We start from the raw sequence: 16,146 nt of genomic DNA on the forward strand, positions 1-16,146 counted from the left end.
TATATCCAGACAAAACTAAAACTCAAAAAGATATATGTACCCCTATTCATAGAATCATTTTTCGTATAGCCAAGACATGGAAGCAACCTAAATGTCATCATTGACAGACAAATAGATTAAGAAGTTGTCAGACTTCCTATCATGGCTCAGTGGAAAGAAATCTGACTAGGAACCATGAGGTTGCAGGTTCAATCCCTAGCCTTGCTCAGTGGGTTAAGGATCCAACATTTCCTCGAGCTATGGTGTATGTCGGAGATGCAGCTCGGATATGGCATTGCTGTGGCTCTGGCATAGGTTGGCGGCTACAGCTAAAATTGGACCCCTAGCTTGGGAATGCCATATGCCACAGGTGCAGTCTTTAAGGAAAAAAAAAAAAAAGATGTGGTGTATATATACAAGGGAATACTACTCAGCCATAAAAAAGAACAAATTAATGCCATTTGCAGCAACATGGTTGCAACTAGAGATTCTCAGTAAAGTAAGTCCGGAAGAGAAAGACAAAGACAACATGATACTACTTATATGTGGAATCTAGAATATGACACAAATGAACCTATCTACAAAACAGAATGAGACTCACAGACATAGAGAACAGACTTGTGGTTGCTAAGGTGGGGTGGAGTGGGATGCACTGGCTGTTTTGGGTTAGTAGATGCAAACTATTATATTTAGAATATAAAATGAGGCCCTACTGTATAGTACAGAGAACTACATTCAGTCACTTGGGATAGCCCATGATGGAGGATAATATAAGAAAGAGAATGTATATATATGTATGACTGGTAACTTTGCTGTACAACAGAAATTGGCACACTGTAAATCAATTATACTTTAATAATTATACTTTAATAATTTAATACTTCAATACTTTAATACTTTAATAATTATACTTTAATAATTTAATAAACATACTTAATGTATTTGAAGCAATTATAGCTGAAAACTCCCAAAACTAAGAAAGAAACAGATATCCAGGTATAGGAAGCATAGAGCATCTTAAACAAAATGAACCTAAAGACACCCACAGTAAGACACATCATGATAAAAATGGCAAATGTTAAAGGTAAAAAGATGAATCTAAAGGCAGAAAGAAAAACAAAGTTACAAGGGAACTTCTATAAGGCTATCAGCTGATTTCTCCACGGAAACATCACAGACCAGAACAGAGAGGAATGATGTATTCAAAGTCCTGAAAGGAAATTACCTGAAACCTAGGATACGCTACCTAACAAGATTATCAATTCAAATATGGAAAGAAAGAATTTCTCAGAAAAGAGAAAACTGAAAGAATACAGCAAAACTAAACATCACCTATGAGAAATATTGAAAATTCTTCTCTAAATAGAAAAGAAGCAAGAATTGTAGAAAATGGAAAAACATTAGGAAAGGCAATATATAAAAACATTGAGGATCACTTTAAAAACTCAATACATGGATTAAGAACAATCAAAAACTTTTGTAAACATGATTATAACTGCAAAAAGATAAACATGAAGATGTAAAATAGACATCAAAATCACAAAATGTTGGGGAGGGTATAAAAAATGTAGATCATTTAGAATATGTTTAAACTTATATGACTATCAGCCTAAAGCAATTACATAAAGTTATGGGTTAACATACTGGAAAATCAGGATAACCACAAATCAAAAACCTACAATAGAGTCTCAAAAGCCAAAAAGAAAGGAACTCAAGCATAATACAAGGGGAAATCATCAAACCACAAAAGGAAATACAAAAAGAAGAAAGAAATAAAGAATAATTACCAAATCAACTTGAAAACAAGGTTTAAAATGGTAATAAACCCTTATTTATCAATGATTACTTTAAATGTCAACAGACAAATTGCTCATATCCAAAGACAGAGAGTGGAAGATTGGATTAAAGAACAAGAACCTTTGGTGTTCCCATTGTGGCTCAGCAGAAATGAATCTGTCTTGCATCCATGAGGACACAGGTTCAATCTCAGGCCTTATTCAGAGGGTTAAGATTCTGGCATTGCTGTGAGCTGCAGTGTAGGTTGCAGAGGCAGCTCAGATGCCAAGTTGCTATGGCTGTGGTATAGGCAGGTGGCTACAGCTCTGATTTGACCACTAGCCTGGGAAACTCCATATGCCATAGACCACAGGTGCAGCTATTAAAAGAAAAAAAAAGAACCAAGAACCTACAAAGAACCCACAATATGCTGCCTCAGAGACTCACTCTAGAGTGAAAGACACACATGGATTGAACACGAGGGGATGGAAAAAGATATTTCATGCCAATGGAAAAGACACAAAGCATGGGTAGCAATACTCATATCAGACAAAATAGACTTGAAAACAACATCTATAAAGACAAAAAGAAAGTCTTTATATAACAATAAGGGAATCAGTCAAAAAGACTATATTACACTTGTTAATGTGTATGCAAACAAAAAGGAAATAACTAAATATATAAAACAAATACTAGAAAATATAAAGGGAGAAATTGACAGGATTACAATAGTAGTAGAAGACTTTAATACCGCAATGACATCAATGAACGGGTCATCCAGAAAGAAAATTGATAAGGCAACAGAGATTTTAAATGACACAATAGAACAGTTGGATTTAATTGATATCTGCAACACATTACATTTTGAAAAACAGAATAAACATTCTTTTGAAGCATACATGGAACATTCTCTACAATAGATCACATACTAGGATACAAAGAAGTAATGTCAGGCATCCAGGATGAAGCACAATTAATGTTCAATTCAATTATTGGAAATATGCCAACCTCAGAGTAAGTGAAAAGAAGGATATCTACATTTATTGCTTTCTTATTATGTACAAACATTACCTGTTTATTCCTAGAATGTTTGGGTCCTATATCATTAAAAATAAAGAATTAGAATGAGTGAGAGTTAAAAGAAAATACTAAACTTGTCCACAAAACTAAAAACACAAAATATCTGCAAAAAAAAAAAAAGATGTCAATTTTAAGCATATGAAAAGAGAGTTGTTCCTCTTTCCAGGATCCTTTGCCCATCAATGATAAACTACAATATAACCATAGATAGAGTAGGAGTAAGGCACACAGTAATTAAGATATACAAATGATCCCAGTTCTCCCCAAGTTTCATTAAGAAGTACAAAAAGAAGCAATACTCATGTGCAAAGCAAGAAGAGGTGTGAAGGCCATAGGAGCTACAAAGATGATGTGGTAAAAGAGGAAAGGTTTGCAGGTCTACATGTTTAGTTTTTCTGCATTTTCCAACATACACTCCAAATGGGTGGCACAGATACTGAGATTAGATTGCTTGGCTGAGCAACCTCCTCATGGCCCTTTTGATGTCTCTGTTCTTCAGACTGTAGATAAAGGGGTTCAGCATGGGGGTGACCACAGTGTACATCACCGAGGCCACTGCATCCTTCCTGAGAGAATGTGAGATGGTTGAGCTGAGATACACCCCAAAACCTGTTCCATAAAATAAGCAAACAACTGCCAGGTGAGAGCCACAGGTGGAGAAGGCCTTATACTTCTGACCTAATGAAGGCACTCTCAGAATGGAGGAAAGAATTTTACAGTAAGAGAAAAAGATTCCTGAGATAGGGAGAAAACCAAAAATGGCACCAACAAAATACACAATAATGTTATTGGTGAAGATATCAGAACAGGCAAGGTTGAGGAGTCGAGGAGGGTCACAGAAGAAATTAGGAATTTTCACATCCTTGAAGCAGGTAAGTCGTAACACCATCCAATTGTGCACCTGGGAGTCCAAAGGCTGACCAAAAAAGACATCAAAACTAAGAAGCAGCAGAGGCGTGGATGCATGATGACCAGGTAGTGCAGTGGATGACAGATGGCCACAAACCTGTCATAGGCCATCAGAGACAGAAGCATATCATCCATGCTTCGAAAAGGACGAAAGTAGACATCTGTGTCAGGCAGCCAGCAAAAGAGATGACTCTGCTGTGAGTTTGGATGTTCACAATCATCTTGGGGATGGTGGCAGAGACAAAACCCATGTCAGCCAAGGACAGGTTGGAGAGGAAGAAGTACATGGGGGTGTGAAGGTGGGAGTCAGAGGCAACAGCCAGGATGATGAGTAGTTCCCCAACATGGTGACCAGGTATATGGACAGAAATAGCCCAAGGAAGAAGGGCTGCAGTTCTGGATCATCTGAGAGTCCCAGCAGGAAAATTCTGAAACACTTGTTAGATTTTGCTGTTCCATGAGGCTTGGATGCTTTGGGAAAAAGAGGACTGGAAAAAATAAGATAAGTAAATGTCATCAAGTACTGTGTATGTTTTGGGGATATAAGCAATTCTTTTGTATTGTCACTTTACAATCACTTTAGTACCTTCAATAGTATTTTCTCAGTGTGACAAATTCTATCTGCTTGAAGTGTTCCCTCCTTGGTTTCTATTTAGTCACCTCATTCTATATACATTTATCTTATAGAAACTGGAATGAAGGGTAAAGAGAAGCAAGAATGTTGGAGATAACAGAGTCGTGATCAGAGTTTTCCTATGGTGCAGCATGTTAGGGATCCAGGGTTTTACCGTAGTGGATTGGGTTGCTGCTATGGTGTGGGTTTAATCCCTGGCCCAGGAACTTCCACATGCCATGGGTGCAGCTAGAGAGAGAGAGAGAGAGAGAGAGAGAGAGAATAGAGCCATGATCTCAGTAAAATATAGCCTACTCTTTAGTAAAAATATAGAATGAGGTGTTCCCATTGCAGCTCAGTGGTAACAAATCTGACTAGTGCCCATGAGGACATGGGCTCTATTCCTGGCCTAGGTCAGTGGGTTAAGGATCTGGCATTGTAGTGAGCTGTGGCTGTGGTCTAGTATGGCAGCTGCAGCTCCAATTAAACCTCTAGCATGGGACCTTCCATATGCTACTAGTGTGGCCCTAAGTCAAAAATAGAGAGAGAAAAAAATATATAGAATGATAAATTCCCTTCCTTCTTTAATAAAAATATATAATTCAAAATTAATGATATTAGGACATGGTTATATATAAACCTTGTATTTTTCTAGTACAATTCCATATATGTCCTTTAGCTAGAATATTTATAAATACTCTATAAAGCACAATACTGTGGAGCTCCCTTGTGGCACAAACAGGTTAAGGGTCAGGCTTTGTCACTGCTGTGGCTTGGGTTGCTTTTGTGATGTGGGTTCAGTCCCTGGCCCAGGAGCGTCCACATACTGCAGGTGCAGCCAATTAAAAAAAAAAACCAACACTGTGTAAACTGTAATCTAAATTAAAGTTGAATGTTAAGAATCAGAAAATATTTTTGGCCAGGCCCACAGCACATGAAAATTCTCAGGTCAGGGACTGAACCTGTGCCACTGCAGTGACAACACTAGATCCTTAATTCACTGAGCCATCAGGGAACTCTAGAAAACATTTTTATGTGATGATTATCTTCACGAGTTTTATCATTCTTGGGTTTTCTTTATTCCCTCCATAAAAATAAGTTTCTCAAATATGAGGGGTGTCTTTTATGAAACTGACGCACTACCTACTGAAAGGTCTTTTAAAAGATATTTGGTATATACTTCATATCTTTGGCTTTTCTGGACTTCAAATTTTGATGAGTAATCACATAATCATAAAGCACTGATGACTACCAAAATTGTGTTAATATAAGAATTTTTTTTTCTTTTTAGAGCCATAACTGCAGAATATGGAATTTCCCAGGCTAGGGGTCAAATCAGAGCCGCAGCTGCCACAGCAGGACTGGATCCAAGCTGCATCTGTGACCTATGCCTCAGCCTTCAGCAACGCTGGACCCTTAACCCACTGAGTGAAGCTGGGGTCGAACCTGCATCCTCATGGCTACTAGTTGTGTTCTTAACCCGCTGAGCCACAATGGGAACTACAGAATTTCTGTCAATAATTAAACAATAATAAATTTTAAGTAATACCCTTGAAACATTTTGTTTTATATGAGATTTTTCCAACCAAGTAAAATCTCAGTAAAACATCCAGTGTGTGAGACCACTTCTCATTTTTTAGACTCTATTCTGTAGTGGCAAAATAAGAAGTGATCTCACACATTAGATGTGATACTTCATTATTTTTGGATTAAATTCCAGTTTATTGAAATATAATTGAGAAAATCACATATTGTGTGTGTAAAACATATATTTTTTTTTATTTTGTTTTGTGTTTTTCTTTTGTCTTTCGAGGGCCACACCTTCAGCATATAGAGCCTCCCAGGCTAGGGGTCCAATCAGAGCTGTAGCCGCCGGCCTACACCACAGCAACGCGGGATGCAAGCTGTGTCTGCAAACTACACCACAGCTCACGGCAACCCCAGATCCCTAACCCGCTGAGTGAGGCCAGGGATCGAACCTGAAACCTCAAGGTTTCTAGTCAGATTCTTTTCCACTGTGCCATGATGGGAACTGCCATGTAGATTTTTTAAGATGTACAAAATGATGATTTACTGCACATAGACATTGTGAATGATTATCATAATCAAGTTAATTAATATATCCATCAGCTCACATTGTTATTATTTGTATTTCTATGTTGGGAGGAAATTCTTAACCAGATCTCTCTCAGCAGATTTCAAGAATACAATACAGAATCATTGACTATTGTCACCATGCTGTATATTAGATCATTAGAACTTATTCCTCTGATACCTGAAAGTTTATACCCATTGAACAACAACTCCCTCTACCTCTACCCCTTTCCCTTTATAACTACAGGTTTAATCTGTGATTCTCTGAATTTGATTTACTTAGATTCCACACATTAGTGAGATCATATGTTATTTCCATGTCTGGTCTATTTCAATAAGCATAACATCCTCCAGTTCCATCTATGTTGTCACAAATGGAAGGATCTCTTTCTCTTATGACTGAATAATAATACATTGAATATTTTATGCACACACACACACACACACAGCACATCTTCTTTATCCACTCATCTGTCACCAGACACTTGGGATACTTCATGTTGTCACTATTATGAATAATATTGCAGTGAACATGGGAGTGCAGCGATCTCTGAGGTACTGGTTTTTTTTCCTCTGGACATGCAATCTGAGGTGGGGTTGTTTGAAGATACAGGAGATCTATTTTAATAAGTAGCCATTTTTAATTTTTTAGGAAGCTCCATTCTGTTTTTGGTAAAAGCTGTGCCAATATTCATTCCCATCAACCAAGTGCAAGTGTTTCCTTTCCTCCACATCCTCCAGAACACGTATTGTCATTGGTTTTCTTGACAGTAACCATCCTAACAGATGAGAGGTGGTATTTGACTGGAGTTTTGACTTCCATTTCCTAAGATTAGTGATGGTGAGTGCTGTTTCACATACCTGGTGGTCTTTTTTTCATGGTCATAAACCCTTTATCTACAGTTGGGGAGCTCAGCATGAAGGATGGTCCCAGAGCCAGGTCAGGACCCATCCACTTGCATCTAGCTAACAGATTTTCATGTCCAACCTTCTTGATAGAGATGGCAATTCCTTTGCTTCTACTACCTGAAGGCAATTCTGGATCATTTTTTGGCATGTCACACTAGGATTTAATTGGGAAAATTTCAAAGTAGAGGAATGTAAACACACCTGGACAGTTCCATTATCTGTTCGATTGTGATAATAACGGAACTACCTAGAACAACAATTGTAGAAAGTTTTAAAAAAATCATTTTTATTGCTCAGACTAGTGATTTTCAGTTCCAGTTGGTCAATATATTTTCGAGAGGTTGTTTTAAAATACACAGCTACCCCAGCCTCAGCCTAGAAACAATTTTAGGAAATCTACATTTGAGATTCTTGGCCATCCTAATGTGCAGCTGGGGTTGAGACACACTGCTTTGAATATTGACTAACACTTGAAAAATGTTCCAATAATATTACTTATTATTACTATCATCAGTACCCACTACCTATTCAACTTTTTTTGGTATCTCAGCTCCATCCCATTCCTCTGCACACCTGTACCACAAAGGCAACCAATGTCATAATGTGGATGGGTGTATTGTCTTGTCAATGATGCCATGATATCAATAATGATTTATGCATCCATAAATAGCTTTCTTAGGGTTTAAGGACCTGATATTTTTGTGAGGATGCAGTTTCCATCCCGGGCCTCGCTCAGTGGGTTAAGGATACACCCCACCTGCAGTTCTGATTGGACCCCTGGGCCAGGAACTTCAATATGCCACAGGTGCAGCCATAAAAAGAAAAAATTTACCTGAACAGTATACTATACCTGGTGCCTCTAGAAATGTGTTCGGTTACCACAACATGGTGGTGAAGTCTTTTTGTAATGTACATAAAACTGCTAAATGTTGTTGCTGATGCACATTATTATATAAATGAAGTCATTATTTTATTAGTATATAACCTTCTACTTATATATTTTAATATAAATTTAACAAATTATATATATTTCACGTATGGTCTAAATTTAACAAATAATATATAATTTAATGTATTTTATCTATGTATTAAGTAAATATTTATTTTAAATGATATTTTATATGTTATAGTATTATTTACAATAGTTTCTTCTTACAACATTCCTATGAAAATTCTTTCACTCTCTCCATACCATACATATGAGAATTTGTATATAATATGTGAGTGGAGATTATTCATTAAAATTTCTAACAATTGGTGCGTGTTCAATTTTACTTATATTAATTGCCTATATTTGTTTCAATACAAAAATCACTTTATAGAAACTGCATCCTCTTTTATTAAGGTATCATTCGAAAACATCCATGAAGTCTGTCTTGTGATATTTTCATGTTAGCTGCACATGACATTTTCATTTTGTATAGGAAATCTTTTCAACTGCAGATTCCAAAGCTGGACAGAAAAACATGAGTGTTTGTAGAAAACCCCACCATCCACAATGTAGTCCCATCATGGACCCTGTAAAATATTGCTGCATTCCTAGAATTCACAGTTGCCCTCACTGAACCAAAAGATGATGAATCAACTCTTCTACCTTTATTTCACATCTGGGACCAAAGTTGGTTTGAAAAGAAACACTTTTGGAAGTCTCCTTGTGGCACAGCAGGTTAAGGTATTGTTACTGAAGCAGCTCAGGTCACTGCTGGGGCCCAGGTTCAATCCCTAGCCCAGGAATTCCCTCACGCTGCAGGGGCAACCAAAAGAAAGAAAGGAAGAAAGGAAGAAAGAAATAAAGGGAAGGAAGGGAGAAAAAGAAAAGGAAAGTTAAATGCATTTTAGCTGCAGTGGAAGTGACTGACAACTGGTACAGGAAAAGGCACTTCAACTTTAGAGTCCTGGGTCTTTCACCCCCTATATATGTGTGTAAATGTCTCCTCCTCTCTGAGCTTCTTGGAAATGGAAAGTCTATATCCAAAGCTAGACCATGTGTGATCCCTAAGGGAAGTTTGGAACTTAATCAATATTTGGTCATTTTGAGTAAATAAATTTCAATAATTTTTGGGCCTGTGTGTTTATTAATAAAATCCAATCCAAAAAAAAGGTGGAAATGTGGAAGACTTTCCTGTCTTGGAGCACTGGAGCATGGACTGACATGAAACACTAAAATGTGTCTCAGCCTCTGCAGCAAGAGGTACGGTCCCCTTCTTTTCTGACTCTTTCCCCCCATTTTATGCTAATGTCTTGAGTGGTTTTTCAATCACTTAATGCTGCAGATTCTATTACATGGAAAATAATAGGTGACCATAGAAAGTCCATGCTCTAGTTACAAATAAGCACTATTTTATCTTGTCCCTGGTCCTATGGGACATTCCTGAAAAGGATGAAAACACTGACATGCATGATCCAGTGGATGGAAGGAAGCCCTATTGCCCACACTTTTTTCTATGAAAATGGAAGGGTCTATTCAACACTATAACTAGGTTTTTAAAATTCTTGGTGCCTCCTCTCTGCCAACAAGGTGTAAGCTCTGGGGAATCAGAAATAGGTGAGCCCTGAGTTTGGAAGATATATGAGAAAAATTATATATTATAATTTACATATTTATATATTAATGTATTCATATAAAAAATAAATTAAAAGAAAGAAAGAAAGAGGGAGTGTTAGGACGATTACTCCCTCCTCAAGAGAATAAACATAATTGTGGCAGAAAGTCGAGAGGGTACCAATATACAACATTTCATAATAAATCCCTATGAAATTTATATTCTTGGTTCTGGTTTGGGTGTGAGAAATATATATACATAATATATATGTATATTATGTACACACACACACACAAACACACACACACCCCTGGGTCACTTTGCTGTACAGCAGAAATTAGAAGAACATTGTAAATCAACTATACTAATTTTTAAAAATTAATAATAAAAAAGAATCTTTTAAAACTTTCAATTTATAAAAAAAGAGAAAGAAATAGGTGACCCTTGGTCATTTCTCTTCAATATGAAGATGTACTTATGTAAACAAATAAAAAAAAGTCCTCTCATGGATGTAGGAAAGCCATAATACCAGATCACCAGACATTCAAATCTAATAATATAAGAATTAGCCTTGTCATTGTTACCAAAAATATATGAAATTTATTTTGCACTTACTTTATGCATCCATCACATAGTTATTGCATAGAGGACAAACATTATTTGCTTAGTCCTAATTAAGGGGAGTTTTCTCAATGAGGCATCAACTCAGTTGACAATCCTAACTCCCAGAGAGACCAAGAAATTGCCCAAAGAATAAGGAAAGCACACAGGATTCAAAATGAAGTTGTCAGTCTCTGAGTCTCACACATTAAATTTCACTCTTTCCAGGTTTTCCGAATGTTTTAGGCAAAGGTACAGAGGGCTAATCACAAATACATTTGAGACATATTGTTTTCAATGTTTTCATTTTCCTGAGCAGGAGTGAACACAAAGACTCTGCCTTACATCTCCTTTTGGATTGAGTGGGCTGATTATGAGTATGGACCAGGAAGTGAACACTCAAAGTAAAATCCAGGAGCAAGATCAGCAGAGAGATCTACCCTTAAATTTCCAGTGCCAATTCTTTCTGTGACTTTGCCTGTATCTCTACAACTTTCCTGTAGCTGATGTGGAAAATGTTCCCTATTGCCCTCCACTATATGCTCCAGAAAACTCCAAAGGGAAGGACTGACCTGGAAGTGACATGACTCTGGGTGGGCAGGGGGAAGTCTGCCCAGATACCCTGTGTCTGCAGTTAGTCTGCCCAGAAAGACTGGCTTCAACATGGATTCAACCTTTTCTAACTCAGGACCTGGCACAAGTTACATCAAATGCTGTGCTCCTTTCCTCTTATTAAAAAGGAGAATAATGATGTGTGCCCTTGTAGTTTGGGAGAGGTTATACACATGAAATCAAACAAGTTACATAAAACACATATGCTAGAGCATGACATTTAGGAATCACTTAGAAACAGTATATGATGCTATAGTTGATGCCATCTTCCCCATTTTCATCATTCCTTCATGATCACTTGACATTCTCAGGGGGAATTTTAGAAAGACCCAGGGGCTGCTCTGGTGGGAGATGGCAGCCAGAGGCAGAGCCAGAGAGGGTGTATGCCAAACTCAGAATGAGATTTCTCACACCCCAACCAGAACGCAGAACATAAATTTCATAGGGATTTATTATGAAATGTTGTAATATTGGTACCCTCTCGGCTTTCTGCACAATTATCATGTTTATTCCCTTGAGGAGGGAGTAATCATCCTAACGCTCCCTCTTTTTTTCTTTCTCTTATTTATCTTTTCTTTTTAAAAATCTTATTATAGTTGATTTACAATGTTCTCTCAATTCTGCTGTACAGCAAAGTGACCCATTTATACATATTTATACATTCCTTTTCCTCATATTATCCTCCATCATGTTCCATCACAAGCTGTTGGATATAGTTCCCTGTGCTATACACCAGGATCTCATTGCTTGTCCACTCCAAATGCAATAATGTGCATCTACTAGCCACAAACTCCCAGTCCATTCCACTCCCCCCCCTTGGCAGCCACCTCACAGTCCCTCTTTCAATCACAGGCTTACTCAGTACTTACTGGGATGGGCTGCTTCTATGCTGGACCATGAACAAGGAGTATGCCTGGTGTGTGATGAAGTCTCAGGATTTGCAGGAAGACATCAGGCTGGGAACTTCAAATGCAGGTGCCCACAAATGGAAGAGACACAGATAAAGAACCACACTATTAGAACTGGCAAACTAATGGGCAGGCAGCAGCAATTATGCACACTGGTGTGACCTGAGGGCTCAGTGCACAAAACTCAGAATTAGCCAATGAGCCCATGTGGTCCCAGTCTCTGGAGACTTGCTAATATTAATGGGTGTGGAAAAATATAAGAAAGGTGAAGGTCCTTGGAAGGGTCTCTGTTCTTCCTCTTTTCAGGAGGCAATTCCACTGTATTCCTTAGTTCTTACTTCCAATCTGCAGGATCTTAATATAAAATTATGATGTGTATAACCGACTCACTTTACTGTACACCTGAAATTAACACAACATTGTAAATCAAGTATACTCCAATGTAAAATTGATATTAAATTAAACTGAAAAAACTTCATGCTTTAAAAAATCAAAGCACTCAGTGTGTGAGTTTGATATCTATAAATCTGTTGTATTAAGCATGAAATCTTTACAGCTTTAGGTCTTCTCTATGAAGGATATGATACTCTTTCCATTTCTCATTTGACTCTAAGGATAACTTCTTATTTTCATTTCCTTAGCCCTTGCTCAGTTTGGCCTTTTATATGGTGGATATTTTCAAGGTTTTTGTTTGTTTGTTTGCATATTTGAAAGACTTCTCTAAGTTTTTGCTCTAATTGAATTATAGTGGTGCACTAGAATACTATTGAATTTTGCATATTAACTTTCTAACTGATACTTCACTAAATATTTCAGAGAACACCTCAGAAGGTTGCAATCGAGGTGTCAGCCAGTGCTGTAGGAATCGAAGTTCCACTTAGGACCACGTCCAAGATGACTCTTGGTAGGATTCACATGTAAACAGGATATTGTCCAGAATTACCATGGTTCATTGACACATGGGCCTCTTGATGGTCACAACATGGCAGTTGGGTTTTATCAACCTAAGCAACGCAAGAGCAAGAGAGAGGCAAGATGAAGAAAGCCAGCTTTATTGTCTGCTCAATTCTCATTCCCAGAAATGACACCCCAATATTTCTTCCACATTCTTATTGTTGGAAACAAGTCACTATGTCCATCTCACACTCAGTGAGAGGGAAATACACAAGGGCATGAAAACCAGGAGTTGGAATTATTGAGAGCATCTCAGATGCTGTCACTCACACAGGCATCATCATCTATTGGGACTTTGACTCCAAGCACTTCAAGACTCAGTTCCTGTTCATTTACCAATTCATAATATCAAATTCATTGCACCACCTGATCTCAATAAAAATTCCTGGTCTTTGTCTTTCTGGCTCATTTCTCTCAGGATGAGATTCTCTAGTTCCATCCATGTTGCTCCAAATGGCATTATGTCATTCTTTTTTATGGCTGAGTAGTACTCCATTGTGTATATATACCACATCTTCCGAATCCAATCATCTGTCGATGGACATTTGGTTGTTTCCATGTCCTGGCTATTGTGAATAGTGCTGCAATGAACATGCGGGTGCATGTGTCTCACTTATAACTGGAATCTAATATCCAGCACAAATGAACATCTTCAGAAAAGAAAATCATGGACTTGGAGAAAAGACTTGTGGCTGCCTGATGGGAGGGGGGGAAGTGGGAGGGATCGGGAGCTTGGGCTTATCAGACACAATTTAGAATAGATTTACAAGGAGATCCTGCTGAATAGCATTGAGAACTTTGTCTAGATACTCATGTTGCAACAGAAGAAAGGGTGGGGAAAAAATGTAACTGTAATGTATACATGTAAGGATAACCTGACCCCCTTGCTGTACAGTGGGAAATAAAAAAAAATTATATTAAAAAAAATTCCCTGGTGACAATCTAGAAAATGGGTGGAACATTCTCTCCATTTGATGAAGACCCCAGTCCATTGCTCCTTTTCACCCAGTCCTAAACAAACCCCCTGGTTTCTAAAACAGTAGGAGAGTGCCTCCTCCCACCTCAGGCCACATGACACAGCAATTCCACTTCTGGGTATTTTTCCAAAGGAGATAGATGTTGTAACTATCAGAAAAAGATAGCTCAATTGGTATATTCATTACAGCAACTTTCACAATAGCCAAGAAAAAAGAAGAAGGAAACAACCTAGTGTCCATTGATGATGAATGATGATGATGAAAGATAAAGAAATGTGATATACCTAAAATTAAAAAATAAAGCAGAAATTAGCATACTATTGTAAATCTACTATACTCTAATAAAATAAAATTTTAAAGATCAACTTAAAAATTAAAAAAAGAAATTAAGAGCAAAGTCAGTAAGATAAAAAGCAATCAGTGCAAGAATTAAAAAAAATAACACAACTTTGTAAGTCAACTATATATTCAAATAAAATTTTTTGAAAAGAAATGTGACATACTAGTAGTACACAAAATGGAATATTATACAGCAATAGGAAAGAAGGAATTCCTGCCACTTGGTAGATAATGGATGAAATTGAGAACATTACGTTAAGTGAAATGAAGTCAGACAGAGAAAGACAACAAATGTAGGACCTGGTTTATGCAGATTCTGAGAATATTGAACTCATAGAAACAGTGTAGAATGGTGGTTGCCTGGGGCTGAGAGGTGATAAGAATGAGGAGATGAGGTTTGAGTGACAGATGAAGAAATTGCAGGGATTTAATGTACATCATGGTGACAATGGCTAACACTACGGTGTTGCATACTTGAAACTGCTGTGAGAGTAGAGGTATTTTTCTTACCCTAACAAAAGCACACAAAAAATATGGTAATTAGCTGAGGTAAAGGAGGTGTTAATTAATCCTGAGGTAAAGGATGTGTTAATTAATTTGGTAAACATTTTGCAAGAATGATAGTGTACACATTAAAGCTATGTAGAAAATTATGATGTCAATTATGTCTCAATAATGCCGGAATAAAAAACCAGCATAAAACAAAAAACAATGTATCTATTTTTGCTTACAAACAATGTGCATCTACCTCGAGAATAATGTCTGCTGTTCTGTTCTTCACAGTTCCAGAACTGGTAATAGATTGGGGTACTATCCAGAAGAGGGGACTTTAAATGATTTGGACAGAAAAAGCTGCCCTGTGTAACAAGTTGAAATGTAGGTGCAAGTTACCCCATTTGCTAGTCATCTGGGAATTTTTTTTTAATTTTAACATTATTGAGATATTCACACTCCATAAAATTCACCCATCTAATGTATACAATTCAATAGTTTTTAGTATATTCACAGAGTTGTACAAGCATCACCATGATCCAATTCTAGAATATTTTCATCACTCCAAGAAGAATCCATGAAATTTTTAGAATTACACTAGCATCTAAAAGAGAACAGCTTGAAGGCCCCACTGTGGTGCAGTGAGTTAAAGACCTGGCACTGCCACTATGGTGGTGTAGGTGCCAGCTGTGGCTCACATTCCAATCCTGGCCTGCAAACTTCCATATCCTACAGGTGTGGCCAAAGAGAGAAAGAGAAAGAAAGAAAAGTTCTTCCCACAAAACATTCATATAATTATAACTATCAAACCCAAAATTAACCCTGTAAGAAATTGAGAAAATGTATTGAAATTCTCTGTGAAAATTTAAGCTGAGATCAAGAGCTGTCAAGAATGCACAGAGTGAATTATTTTTTACACTGTTCTAGCACAGAATGAAAATCCACCAGTTTAGTTGAATAAATTAGAAGGGCATATGGAACATGCTCTAGGTGGGTGTGATGACCATGGTTAAAAAGTAATTCAAAATAAGCATAATCATGCAAAAACCAAAGGCAATTTCAGTTTATTAAGAATCTTAGGAACGCTATCCTTACTCACTATTTATTTATTTATTTATTTATTTATTTTGCTTTTTAGGGCCACATCCCCAACATGCGGAAGTTCCCAGGCTAGGGTTTGAATTGGAGCTACATCTGCTGGCCTAAGCCACAGCCACAGCAATGCTAGATCTGATTGGCATCTGCAACCTATACTACAGCTCACAGCAATGCCAGATGCCCAACCCACTGAGCAAGTCCAGGGATCAAACCCACGAGCTCATGTATACTAGTCAGATTCATTTCTCCTACACCACAACAGG

The 16,146-nt window shown here is 37.4% G+C and overlaps 1 pseudogene; it reads right to left on the bottom strand.

Moving 5' to 3' along the window:
- Window positions 1–3,277: 3,277 nt before the first annotated feature.
- On the bottom strand, window positions 3,278–4,206 carry LOC125119209 (olfactory receptor 18-like; annotated as a pseudogene).
- Window positions 4,207–16,146: the final 11,940 nt, after the last annotated feature.

The sequence above is a fragment of the Phacochoerus africanus genome, unplaced genomic scaffold (genome assembly GCF_016906955.1).
Source record: "Phacochoerus africanus isolate WHEZ1 unplaced genomic scaffold, ROS_Pafr_v1 Scaffold_18, whole genome shotgun sequence".
In the NCBI taxonomy this organism is placed as follows: Eukaryota; Metazoa; Chordata; class Mammalia; order Artiodactyla; family Suidae; genus Phacochoerus; species Phacochoerus africanus.